The sequence below is a fragment of the Lissotriton helveticus genome, chromosome 9 (genome assembly GCF_964261635.1).
Source record: "Lissotriton helveticus chromosome 9, aLisHel1.1, whole genome shotgun sequence".
In the NCBI taxonomy this organism is placed as follows: domain Eukaryota; kingdom Metazoa; phylum Chordata; class Amphibia; order Caudata; family Salamandridae; genus Lissotriton; species Lissotriton helveticus.
Window position 1 is genome coordinate 419,489,336 of NC_136070.1, and position 14,200 is coordinate 419,503,535.

At 45.8% G+C, this 14,200-nt stretch overlaps 1 protein-coding gene across 1 annotated transcript in view; it reads left to right on the forward strand.

The window, feature by feature from the left end:
- The window catches only part of DYNC1H1 (dynein cytoplasmic 1 heavy chain 1), a 1,596,152-nt gene that overhangs the window by 71,739 nt on the left and 1,510,213 nt on the right, over positions 1-14,200 (forward strand). The window lies entirely within an intron of this gene.

Below are 14,200 nucleotides of genomic sequence, written 5' to 3' on the forward strand. Positions count from 1 at the left end.
CAGGGATCCTGGCGAATCGGCTAGCACAATATCTGCCGGGACTTGTAGACCCGGATCAAGCTGGGTTTGTCCCCGGACGGCAAACGGTGGACAACACTAAGAGAGTGGTACACGTCCTAGAGAAGGCCTCTCGCGTCCCTGGGGAGCGCATGTTGTTATCGGTCGACGCGGAGAAAGCGTTCGACCGGGTGCGCTGGTCTTACATTGAAAGAGTCCTTTGCAAATTAGGGGTGGGGGAGAAATTCCGCACCCTTGTCTTTAACTGTTATAAACACCCATCAGCAGTGGTGAGGGTGAATGGGTGCAGCTCGGCGCACTTTGCGATAGAAAGGGGGACCAGACAGGGATGCCCACTGTCCCCACTTCTTTTCGCCCTCTACATGGAGCCGTTTGCCCAGAGGATTCGCCGGAACCCGCAGGTGACTGGAGTCCGGATGGGAGGCTACATTCACACCATTAGCCTTTACGCGGACTACGTGATCCTCATGCTTGATAACCCGGGGGACGCTCACCCGGCCTGCATAGCTGAAATGGAGGCCTTCGCCGCGGTGGCGGGCTTCAAGATGAACTTGAGGAAGTCGTCCGCCCTGGACCTCTCGCTGACCACTGCTACAAGACTTGAGTTACAGAGACGCTTCCCCATGAGTTGGTCTAAAGATCTGATCCCGTACTTGGGCGTCTTATTGGCACCCTCCTTGGCCGACATGGCAACGGCGAATTACGCGGCACTGGGTAAAAAGATGAAGGAGGAACTGTCCCGCTGGAACAAGGGCACACTGTCAATGCTGGGGCGGATCGCTGCGGTGAAGATGACTCTTTTGCTGCAGATCCTGTATTTGTTTCGGGCCCTGCCGCTCTGGCCCCCGAAGGGCTGGATCGGACAAGCACAGGCTGACATCGCCCGCTTTTTCTGGCAGGGACGTAAGCCTAGGCTTAAAAGGACCTTGTCTACGCTAGCCCCGGAATCCGGGGGCCTCGGCATACCGGATCTCCACAAGTACTTCCAAGCGGCGCAACTGAGGTATTTCGTGGAGTGGAGCAAATGGGAATCTGACAGACACTGGCTGTTTCAGGACCAGGCAGTAGCAGGCAGAACCTTACAAGAGATACCCTTCATGCGCAGATCTCATCGCCCTCCCAATCTCTACGCGTCTCTGGTCACGCAAGTTCCACTTGGAGTGTGGGACGCCGTGAATGCTGCACGGGAATTCACCACCTTCCCGTCGCCGCTTACACCCTTGATTGGGAATCCTGACTTTCAACCCGGGATGGAACCTGGCGCGTTCTCGCTTTGGCAAGCGGCCAAGTGCTGCGCTCTGGTTCACATGTACGGTTCTGAGGGGATTGTGTCGTTCCAGGACCTCAGGCGAGAATACAATCTGCCTGAGACTGAACGTTTGCGATATCTGCAGGGTCGCCACTGGGCGCTGCAACGGGCGGTACGGGACCTAGCCGACCGGAAACTTACGCCCTACGAGATGTGGCTGGCGACGCGCTCATCGGATGCCAAGCTCGTCTCGGACCTTTACAAACTGTTGCAGCCCCCCCCTTTCACATTTATAATCCCGGTCGGAACCGGTGGGAGCGGGAACTAGGGAGGGAACTAAGTCATAAGGAATGGGACGACATCTCCTACCGCGCGCGTCACTCGGCATACCACACTGGGCTCACCGAGACCTTCACTAAAATAACCACATATTGGTACTACACTCCTCAACGACTGCATGAGATGAACCACAGCATCCCGGACACCTGTTGGCGCGAGTGCGGACAGACTGGCACACTGACACATATCCTGTGGGACTGCCCGTTGCTAGGTCCATACTGGGAAGAGGTCCTCAATGAGATTGACCGGTGCTTTGACATTGAACTGCCTCGTTTCCCCGCCTATGTCTTATTGGGGTTGCCTAACGGGTTGATGTATCCTCTGAGGTCCAGACGGGGTAGGCAAATAGCGATTGCGCTGGGTTCGGTGATACAGAACATACTCATTTATTGGCGCACCACCACTACTCCAAACATTATAGGCTGGTTACACAGGTTGTGGCACGTTCTGGGTATGGAGAAACTGTCCCTAACGGTTGCGGGTGAGGTAGACAGGTTGGAGGAATTGTGGCAGCCTTTTCTCACCCTGCTGCAGTCGGAATTTAAGGAAATTACTTGCCCTCGATACCTCGGGCTCATGAGACTGACGTCCCTGACTACTCCGCAGGTTTAATTGAGGTGTGGGTATCCGCGATGTGAGGCGAGGTGCCAACGCGGGGGTGTGGAAGGCGCGAAACATTGGCTCAGCACATACGGGAGGGGGGGGATGACACGGAGGGTAAGAGGGTGGGGGGAGGCTGGGGTGGTTCGGGGGGAGGGTAGGGTGGGGGGCAGTTGAGGGGGGGTTTTTGGTTTTGGTGTTAGTCGTCATTGCCCTTCCACCTAGCACGTGGCTCCACAACGTGTAATGATTGTAAAGTCTAAATTTCTGATGGCACTCATGGAGCGGAGACTCTGATTTGCAACTCTTCGACGACAAGTTTCACGCTGTTTGTATTTTTTCCTTGTTGATAACCTTGCAATAAAATGCTTTAAACCTAAATTCCTGCAAAAATATTCAATAGTATTCAAACGCAAGCATGATTTTTGCACACATCTATTCTGTGAGAAGTTTAAATGGCTATAACGCTTCAATTGATCCATTGGGGTGAATGATCTTGCATTTTGTTATGTGTTAAGTGGCAGATAAATAAAATGCACAAGCTTAGTAGGTCATGTAGTTTAGCCACATAGTCCAATTCATCAGGTTATCGGGGAAGCCATAGACTCTCCGATACCGGTTTACATGTACTACCGAAATTATATTCATCTCGCTTTTGAGAAAGTGGGTGCAAGGGATATTTTGCGTTTAGGCATAAGAGAACACGTGTCTGAGGCATGAAACATACTTCACTGGCTTCCAGTGTAGTATACGAACATTTTCCACAATTTTGTGCATTATGTTTAGATGCTTTAATCAGTAAGTTTTAAATCTCATAATAAAAATTACTAGCAATAAATCCTCTCTTGAGTTATACAGCAGCCATCGGAGAAGTGTCAAAAATATGAACTAGATTCGCAATATCAAAGCTTCTATATTAGAAAATGCCCTACTCTAGTTGACTTATAGAATTAGATGCAACAACTTCTTTGAGAGACATTGATTTCATAGTTTTAAGAGACCGAATTAACTCTGTGCAAAATAAACCAGCTAGATTAACTGAATGATTGCACTATTAGACAACACACTACACAGAATATAATATGCCCACCATATAGTGCTACCTATTTAAGGCCACTATAGTATTACATTATGATCCATAAATTATCTAATTTTATAAATTAATTTATATGAGATGGTTTTAACCTACCAGTTTTAAAGATTGGTTTTAACGTTCGGTAAATTGTAATTGTGTATGCTTTTTTCTTTTAAATCAGTGTATCTCTTTTAAGGCATTATAAAAACCGAAATAAAGAGTATTTTTATTGATTATTGATAGAACGGGAGGCCTTTTAATTAGTCCTTAGAGGTATATGCATTACTATTATATACAGGACTAGAAAATAATTAAATAGATAACTAATGTGACATGAAAATGAGATGAGCGCACTGGAAGTACAACTAGCACAGGGAGTGAGTGATCTTGACAAATTAAGAGCCACAAAAAAACAATACCATCAAATGCTGTACAAAACACCGGGTAAGTTGTATGCAGCAAACCTAGCGTGACTAATTTGTTAGGGTGTTGGCATCACTTTTTTGGGGGGAAAAACCATATGGTTTTGTTATATGCACATGACGGCCTTCTGCATGTACATAATATTAATAGAGGAATCCCAATTCTATATAAGCTGGTAGAACTGTCGCCAAAGACTCTGGTTTGAAAGTTGATTGGAAAAAACCATGTGTCTAATCCTTAAAAAGAGGCCATACTGACGTTTTGCTGCCCGTTTGTATCATACTGAGATGGGATTAGGAGTAAAAAAAAACGTTGCTCAGCCTAGGATATCCGAGAGAGGAACAAAATCACTCGGTGACAAGGGGATAAATGTCATTGTGGGCTTAATTATCACTGTCAGTTATGGATTAAATAACACAGATCAAAATGGTGGTCTTGCCACTGTACTTCTATAGAAAGTGATTTTGTTAAATGGACTGTATGATCACTAGATTACTCTGGGGACATGGTAGGGATAGAACTGCACTAGCCTCCCATTAGTTACTGCTGGATAAATGGAGGTATGGTCCTCTCAGACCTCGAGAACAACTATTTAGCTATATTACTGCAATAGCTTTGGGGAGGGGTGACTGGATGACTCTCCTAGAGCTGAGGCAACATCTGCCCTGCATGGGATGGGGGTGGTGATCTATTTGCTTACATGATGTATATAAAATACAAACCCAAACCTGTACATTTTTTGGTAGATGTTATCCGATACTGTTGAAATGGATGCAACAAAAAGTTGAATGATGATAAAACTAGATATGCATAACATATTAGAATAAAGACGTGCAGGGTGTGCCCTAACTAACATACACAAGGGGTATATCACTTGTAAAGAGGTAGGGATGGAATATTTGGAAAACTAATGATGGCATACTAAATTTACAGAAATGGTTGACATATTTCAGCTCCCTCATGGACAATTTCTAACTTGCAAATAACTAAGCATCATAGTCACCTGGCTTCCTACCTGTGGGGTTTAGGGTGTTACATCGCTATTGTTTATTTATAATTCTATGCCTTCAGATGTGGATTCCACTGCCTTTTATTCACTGTTAAATACTCAAAGAACTCTCTTCACATATAAAGTGACCATACTTCCAGATGTTACTCATCAAACCATAAAGGAAATAAAAACATGCCCCCAGGTAACTTAAATATATTTTTGGGCCTAGAAAAGAAATAGGAAAAATCATACTAGGCTTCATGGAAGGAATCGCGAGTCAATCACGAGTCAACAAACTGACTATGCACCAGCAGGAGATCCATTGTCACAAGACAATAACATGTTCCTTCTGAAGCATTTGATCTTACATAGATTGGCATCCATGGTTGACTAGAACACCCTGTAGTGGTAATCCAGAGGAAGGAGGATATTTGCAGAGTGAGCCCATATTTAAAGAGGTTTCCAAGAGCTCCTTTGTATAATTGCTAACCAGCTGGAAATGCTGCTCACACAAAATGGTTATTGATCGTGAATGCATGTGCGCTTGTGGAATATTGACCAAGAGTGCTGGTGCTGCAGCTCACCCCTAATAAAATCTGCAGTTTAAAGACCTATACGTGGACAGAAGACCTCATGGTAATGTCATTAATACAGACCCTATATGTGGCTATCAATTGCTTAGACAAAAACTTTCTTCTGTCTACAAGACCACCGGCCTCGAAAAAGAGGGGTACTTTATCATTTGCCTGTCGTTGGAGAATTGTGGTTAAAATAATATTAGCACAAAGTGATTATTTGAAACCCTCTATAATCAATTATTGTTATGCATTTAAAACTTGTACTCATTTTATAGACTATGAAAGGCTGGGCTTCCGACATATAGATCACATACATCTCGGCAGCAGGACCTTAAATAAATTTAGCTATGTTCATAGATGATACCCCAATGTCCTTTCAGAATCAAGGTCGTTGTTGGACTGTTGGGTTGGAGGTTAAAGGATGAGGCAAGAAGACTTGCAGAAACCTGGCATAATTTAAGAGTGTAAAGTGGAGTCTGAGGAAAATTAAAAATCTATGTATCTCATGGTTACAATAAGTAAGGTTAAAATGAAACTCCTACCCCACTCTACTTCTACCATGCTTTGACAGTTTTCATTCTAGGCAGCATTATGAACTTTATACAGTAGGAGGTGAAGACTGTCAGAAATGTGTGAATGCTGCTAAAGGCAAAAAGAGAGATGGCTTGAGCTGTGACAGAGGATTCCTAAAAGCACCCACCCCATTCCACTAGGATCAACTGAAACATTTAAACTCCGCCTGAGAGACTTCACCATTTTTTTTCCAATGACTGACTTCTCTGCACACATTGACCATTCCTGGAGTGTCATGGCTCCAGCACACCCTGCGTTCTTAGAGGGGCCACCTCTCTTTTTCTAATCTCTCACCTTCAGAGCTACTCCTCAGATACTGGAACCCGCACCTTGTACCAATTTCTCTGCTTAATTGGTGCTTAGTTCAAACATAAGAGGGGCCTAGCTCTGCTGCTCCAGAAAAATCAGGTGCAAGTAACTCACTCTGTGGATGCCTCACTGATCAAACATAACATCTCAAAAGTGCTGTTGATTCTTTATTGTTTAGTCAATTAAAACCATAACAATTTTTTTTGTATATACTTCAAAGCATTGATTAAGAACATACTTGAAATTATTTCATCAATGTGATTTCACACCACTATAAAACACGGATCTTCAGGTGTCAAAGTTCTCTAGAAACTCTATAAAATAATATCTAAAGTGTTGTACAAGTTTTGAGTTGATTAACATGAAATAACTTACTTTATTTATTTATTTATTTATTCAAAGTTTTATATAGCGCGAACAGGATCCTTACAGATATCAGAGCGCTTCACAAAGACAGGGTAGGGGCAGTAGGAGTGAACAGAGATAATGGGAGCAATATAGTAGTCACTAACATGGTCGGGTAGTAATAACATACATAAAACATATCAGTATACAATCAGCATACAATCAAGTAAACAAATTATATAAAACGGTACAAGTCATTGATCCCACTACCGAGTTGTTCAGGTACACCTTGGGTGTGTGAATGGCTTATATCAATGTCTTAGTGTAGAGTGAACACTGAGTGTGGGCATCGGGAGAGTGAATCAGAAAACCAACGTGTATCAAATATTGGTCGGTAGTAAGAGAATAGCGTAGTAGTGACACCATCATGTTGGAAGTAATAGTAGTGACACCATCATGTTGGAAGTATAGTGTCAGAGGAAAAGGTGAGCAGTCATACAAAGCAATGCAGAGTCCCTGAACCAGCACCAATACGGTTCAGAAGATCTTAGCCAGAAGGATTGTTTTCACCTCTTTCTTGAAGAGTGCAGTGGAGGAGATCAGCCTGGTTTCAGGAGGGAGCGCATTCCAGATCCTGGGTGCCATTCCTGAGAAGGAGCGCTTGTATGTTTTCTCTTTCCGGAATCTACGAGGTTTCAGGAGTAGATTTTTTGTACTTCTGTTGGATCTCGAACCTCCTGATATAGACAACTTTTGAGCGAGGTAGTTGGGTGCATTATGGTGCACGGCCGCGTGTGTCATAACTGCAATTTTTAGCTGTATTCTGGCTTCAAAAGGCAGCCATTTTAGGGACTTTAAGTCTGGGGATATGTGCGAATGTTTTCTTGAGCCAGTAATGAGTCTCGCTGCAGCGTTCAGGGAGGCTCTTAAGGGTGCAGTTGTGGATCGCGGGAGTCCGCTGAGGGCCACAATTCCGTAGTCTATTCGAGGGATGACTAAAGCTTGTACCGCAGTTTGGAAGTCTTCAGCAGGGAGGAAGGGTTTAATTTTCCTCAATGTGTTGATTTGGAAATTAGCTGCTTTTGTGGCTTTGCTCACGTGCTGCTGCATGTTGAGCTTGGCGTCGAGTGTGATGCCTAGGGATTTCGCCGAATCCACGATGGTAGGTTGGACATTGAGTGCTGATAGGTTATTGAGCCAGGTTTGGGTGGTGGAGATTTTCGCCGGGGGCGAGATGAGTAGGAACTCGGTTTTCAGAGCATTTAGTTTGAGGTGATTATCGGCCAGCCAAGATTGAGTGTTAATAAGCGTGGAGTTCAGATGTTTGATATCTTCCGGGGATTGTAGCTTTAGGTAGAGTTGTGTGTCGTCGGCGTACATATGGAATTGGACATTGGAAGCTTGGAGCAAGGTGGCGAGCGGTTCCATGACGAGGTTGAACAGTGTGGGGGAGAGAGAGGATCCTTGTGGAACACCTAGATCTGCAGGCACAGGTGTAGATAGCACATTGTCGATCTTGAACTTCTGTGACCGGTTGTGAAGGAAGGACGAAAACCATTTGAGAACAGTTCCCGATAGACCCATTCTAGTGCTAAGCCGCTCCAGCAAGTTCTCATGTTTGACCGTGTCAAATGCTGACGAGAGGTCAAGAAGGATGAGGAGGCAGGACTCATTGCGATCAAGAATTTGGAGGGCGTCATCAATTATGTGTGTCATAGCTGTTTCTGTACTATGTTTCGCTCGGAAGCCTGATTGATGAGGGTTGAGGAGGTCAAATTGGGCAATGTGTTTAGTTAGTTGTAGTTGGACACATTTTTCCAGCAGTTTGGCCAGGGTGGGGATATTGGTGATAGGACGGTAATTGTTCAGGTCAGACGGATCAGCTGTAGGTTTCTTGAGTATAGGCGTGACTTGCCCCACCTTGAGGGAGTCCGGAATGAGGCCTTGTTGCAAGGAGCTGTTGATGATTTTGGTCCAGAGAGGGAGGAGCAAGGGAATGAAGTCTTTTACAGCATTAGCAGGTAGAGGGTCTGTGAGGTGATTAGAGGGCTTCAAGGTGCAGCGCAGTTTGTGTATTGCTTCTTCCGAGTAGGTATCGAAGTACAGCCAGGATGCCTTGTTTTTGGGTTGAGTGCAAGACATTCTGGTGTGGTTGGGGAATCGACTTACATCCATGATTAGGTCATTTCTTATGTTGTCAGTCTTTAGCTTAAAGAAAGCAGAGAAGGCTTCACAGTGAGGAGTGTCGCTTGTTGTGCTGTTTGATTGCAGGGGTTGTGTCTTTGTTTGGGTCTTGATTAGTTCGAACAGCTTTCTTGGCCTGTTTTTTGCTTGGTCCAGCTGGCGGCTGAAAAAGTCCGCTTTTGTGCGCTTTATTTTCCTGAAGTAGGCATTTCTCTTGTTCTTAAGCCTTTTGAGGTGCAGTGCTGAAGGGTCCGATCTCCAGGTGCGCTCTGCCATTCGCATAGTACGCCTGTCATCATTGAGTCTATCATCATACCAGGGGTTAGAAGTTTTGGTGGAGACTCTCTTCAGTTGCAGTGGGGCGACTTCATTGACTATTGTATTCATAGAATCAAGGTAGTGGTCCATCAGAGATTGAACATCCGAGGCACCTGCTGGGGGAAGGAGGAGATTGCCGATGTGGGGAGGGAGGGTAGAGGGGTTAAGATTCTTCATGTCCCTTTTCCATGTTTTGGATTTGATTGGTTGAGCTGGGTTAGGTTTAACTTTTTCATTGATAAAGAAGGTGATAATGTGGTGATCGGACCAGTCGCAGGGTTGAATCGCCTCCAATTGTGTAGAGTTCTCTTTGGCAATGATGAGATCGAGTATCGAGCCTTTGTCGTGTGTTGGTTTATCGCATATTTGGGTGAGGTCAAGCGCATTAAGGAAAGTTTTGAGACTATTCACCACTGCGTCTTTCTGATCGTTCCAGTGGAGATTGAAATCACCCAGGTAGACTTGGGTGGTCTGCCGACCAGCACTGGAGTTGATCATGTCCATGAGTTGTTGGGTGAATGAGATTGTCACCAGGCGGGTGATAGATGAGATGTAAAGCACAAACTTGTTTGCCCTCGCTGGTGATGTCGAGGCAAAGGAGTTCACAGGAGGAGAGGGAGGGGGAGGTGACTTTAGTAACGGAGAGGTTGCTCCTAAAAATGCATGCAATTCCCCCGCCCGTCTTGTCTGAGGACCTGTCTAGCCTAATGATGTGATAGTTGGGGGGGACTAGTATGTCCATAATCGGGGTGGAGGCTTCAGTGACTTATTCATTTTATTTGTAATAAAAATAATTATAGGAGTGATCAAGTCCAAGGCAGCTTGTATTACTACAAGTCAACAGACCATTAAAGATCATATTTGTTTCCAGCTGAGTATATACAGCAGTAAACTCAGTCATTGAGCTGACAGACCGGCGGACTAGATTGCGGCAGACATTTATTCTTCGGCGTGTTGACACTCACTTAAGGATTTAAACTTCAGAGCATGTTCATGTTTATAAAGAAACTTAACCAGTTTGCAGTTGATTCGTGGGTCTAACGGATCAAGCCCTGCAATAATAGCAGACCTGCAAGATCTTATTGGGGAAGTGTGGCTCAATGGTTAGAGCGGCAGACCCTGATGCAGAGGTCTAGCCCGGGACCAGGGTTCAATTCCCCGCCTCGGCGGGTCCACCTCCACCACCTCCACCACCTCCACCACCTCCACCACCTCCACACCCACCCCCACATCCTCCACCACCTCCACCACCTCCACCACCACCACCTCCACCACCACCACCTCCACCACATCCACCCCCACATCCACCCCCACATCCACCCCCACATCCACCACCATCACCTCCACATCCACCCCCACATCCACCACCATCACCTCCACATCCACCATCACCTCCACATCCACCATCACCTCCACATCCACCATCACCTCCACATCCACCATCACATCCACCATCACCTCCACATCCACCATCACCTCCACATCCACCATCACCTCCACATCCACCATCACCTCCACATCCACCATCACCTCCACATCCACCATCACCTCCACATCCACCATCACCTCCACATCCACCATCACCTCCACATCCACCATCACCTCCACATCCACCATCACCTCCGCATCCACCATCACCTCCGCATCCACCATCACCTCCGCATCCACCATCACCTCCGCATCCACCATCACCTCCGCATCCACCATCACCTCCGCATCCACCATCACCTCCGCATCCACCATCACCTCCGCATCCACCATCACCTCCGCATCCACCATCACCTCCGCATCCACCATCACCTCCGCATCCACCATCACCTCCGCATCCACCTCCACCACCTCCACATCCACCTCCACCACCACCTCCACCTCCACCACCACCTCCACCACCACCTCCACCACCACCTCCACCACCACCTCCACCACCACCTCCACCACCACCTCCACCACCTCCACCACCACCTCCACCACCTCCACCACCTCCACCACCTCCACCACCACCTCCACCACCTCCACCACCTCCACCACCTCCACCACCTCCACCACCTCCACCACCTCCACCACCTCCACCACCTCCACCACCTCCACCACCTCCACCACCTCCACCACCTCCACCACCTCCACCACCTCATCCACCAAAATTCCACCCCCACACCCACCACCACATCCACCACCACATCCACCACCACATCCACCACCACATCCACCACCACCATATCCCCCAGATCCACCACCACATCTATATGTGTGTGTGTGTGTGTGTGTGTGGCTCTGAGTGTGTAGGTGCAAATGCAATGTTCTTGGATTTTCGTCACAATAAAATACACTGAACATAATCTTCACAAAAGTTATTTACAAACGTTGAAGCTATTGCCATTATAAATTACAATAACTTTTATTTAAGTATTAATTATTTACAAAATTAAAAGCCATTGTTATTTGTAATATCAATACATCTAAGTCACGTAAATACAACACACATTGCATTACAAATGCTATAGGTGTCACATTTGCGAAAGTTAAAACTATTGACATTGTAACTGACAAAGCTATTAATTTTGCTATTTTCAAAACCAACACATAAATAAAAAGTGTCATTTACAATACCAATCGCTCAAACTTTCCTAATGCGAGACCTATTGCATTTCCAATGCTTGTTAAAGATACTAGTTATTAAACCATTAAGAATTGTTGAATCTTTTCCATAAAGGGCAACACTCTCATATGTAAGCGTTGGAAAAGTTTTAGCTGTCGTAACTGAGATCAGTGGACTACATGATGGATTCCTCATTAGGTGTACGGGATTCCTTATTAGGTGTTTTACATCACATACAGGAGTACAGTTGAACTACCCCAGACAGCCCGTTCTCTATGGCATGCTGCCCTTCAATATATTAAAACGAAAGCTGCCGAACTGAGTTTCTCCCTTTACAAATTCTGTTCCGGTTAGTTGGTTGATTTAGTTAAATACTTAGCATTTAAAAGTAAACTTTTGGTTGAATATAGCTTTTAGAAGTAAGCTTTTATGTTGAACATTTTGGCACCACACGTCGCAGAACAAACGTAGCTTTCTTTACCAATGTAAGTGCGGCTTCTGCAAATCTATTTGCACAGGAAGGAGTACTTGCACAGATTTTAATTGCACAGACTCGAGCCCGACTTAGAACTGGAGATACCTCTCAAAGGCCTGTGGATACATTTAAAACATGGTGGGTGCGATGAAAAGCACGTTTTAATCAGCTCACATGAAAAGAAGCAAGTGCTGTTGAACTGCGCCACAGTATACCAAATGGAAAAACAGCAAGAACTGTACCACGTTCGCGATAATATGCCCACTGTCAGTCAGTGGTGGCACACGCGCTAACTTAAGTTTTTATTGTTCCTCGGGGTACAAAATAAAAATAAACTAGGACTGCCATTCCCCAAAAAATCTAATACAGAAAGAAGAGATTAGTCGATTCACAGGGAAGCCCAAAAAATGGCATGGAAGTGCCCAGTCGCAGAACCGTCCCAGATTGTACTGGGAAAATAGGGCTGTGTTCGTAATTTTAACTGGAAAAATTGCCTCCTTTATCACCCCGTCCCGCAGAGATGTCCGATTAAAACAAGATACAGTATCAGAAGACCGGTTTGCACGAGTTCCCTTGTGCCTGCACCTTGACTCCTCCTGGGAAGCCACTTTTAACTTTGAAACAGATAAACAGAGGGTCCGAGACCAGCAGCTGAAGCCGCCGTGAGTCAGAGGAAGCTGGACCCCATGACTGATTGAAAGGGAGGGGAGGGAGAGCAGAGCGAGAGGGGGGGGGGGGAGAGACAGGAGAATGAAAGCAAAACCAGTGCGGCGTTCGTGAAAGGGCGCTGCGCTGATAGAAAGAGCCTGCCATTTTCCCCGGACACCAGAGCCAGCCCACGGCTCGGGCAGCCGTGAGGAGCAGGGCAGGCACAGACAGTAGTGCATCCTGATCTAAGGCAGGGTGCATCATAACCCTGCCTCTCCATCTGCTTGGCTTTGCTGTGAGGCAGGCCAGGCTGGAGCCCCGTGACTGATTGGGAGGGAGAGCACAGAACGTGGGGCAGCCGGAAAATACACAACTATAAAAGTGAAACCAGCACATCGCTTGTGAAAGGGGCGCAGCACTGATAAAGTATGTTAAAAAATATTAAAAACATGCTGGGTTAGGGGTGGGAGGGAAGTGCAGAGAACCGAGCTGGGACCATCTGAACGCCTCTGATGAGCAGGATACAAATCCTATGTGTTAACTAGGAAGCAAAAAGCGTGCCTGGAACAGCTGTAGGAGAATCTCATTTAAGAAAATAGTGCTGACCGGCTGTAAATGAAAGATACTGAGAAACAACACATGTGAAAGGGCCAGTCCTCATGGGAGGTAACAATAGAAGACAGGGAGGTACTAACAAATGAAAAACCAACGTTTACAAAGGACAGTGACAGCAGCCAATTAAAGAAATGGGCGGAGAGTGGGCGGAGCTTCAAGTCCATACCTCATTAGAGCGCGTCTCAGAGACCGCGCAAGCGCTGCCTATACGAGACCTTGTAACGACTGAAAATAGCACTGTGTCCACTTTTGAAACCGAAAAAAATTATATTTAGAAACTTTCATACCTTTTGGCCTTGAAATTAATCTTGAACCAAGCTTATTTTTATAAAATTGGTGTGGACGTCCTTTTTGAGTCGTGTGTCATTCATTGGTCATTTTGTGCACAACAAATGTCTTGCACTCCTCTGTGGTAGGCCTAGGGCTGCCCACCCACACTACCGCAAATGGAGCACTTTGGGTTTGCATTGAGCCCTGTACACCGCTGGGTGATTCTCTTGACTCTGCATGTTATACACACCTATTAGTATACCATATATGGAGCTAGCTTCCTACAGTCACTTAGATAAATCACCCCCTTATTAAAAGTAATGCTTTTTTGAGTTTTATTTTCTTAAATTTAGGCCCATCTTCACGACTGTGTTTGGGATGTTATGGGCACTTTTATTTGACCTTGTACATATGCTGAAGTTCAGGATGATCTCTCCAAGGGCACTGTCTGATTAATCTAATTGCAGTGGTGTTTTGAGCTTCTTTGAGTGATAGGAATATTAGATTTAGCTTTTCCGACTCAAACCTGCAAGGATTAGACAAAAGTATTGTATTTATTTTTTGATGTCTGTTGCTGGGCAGTAGGTCCCATTT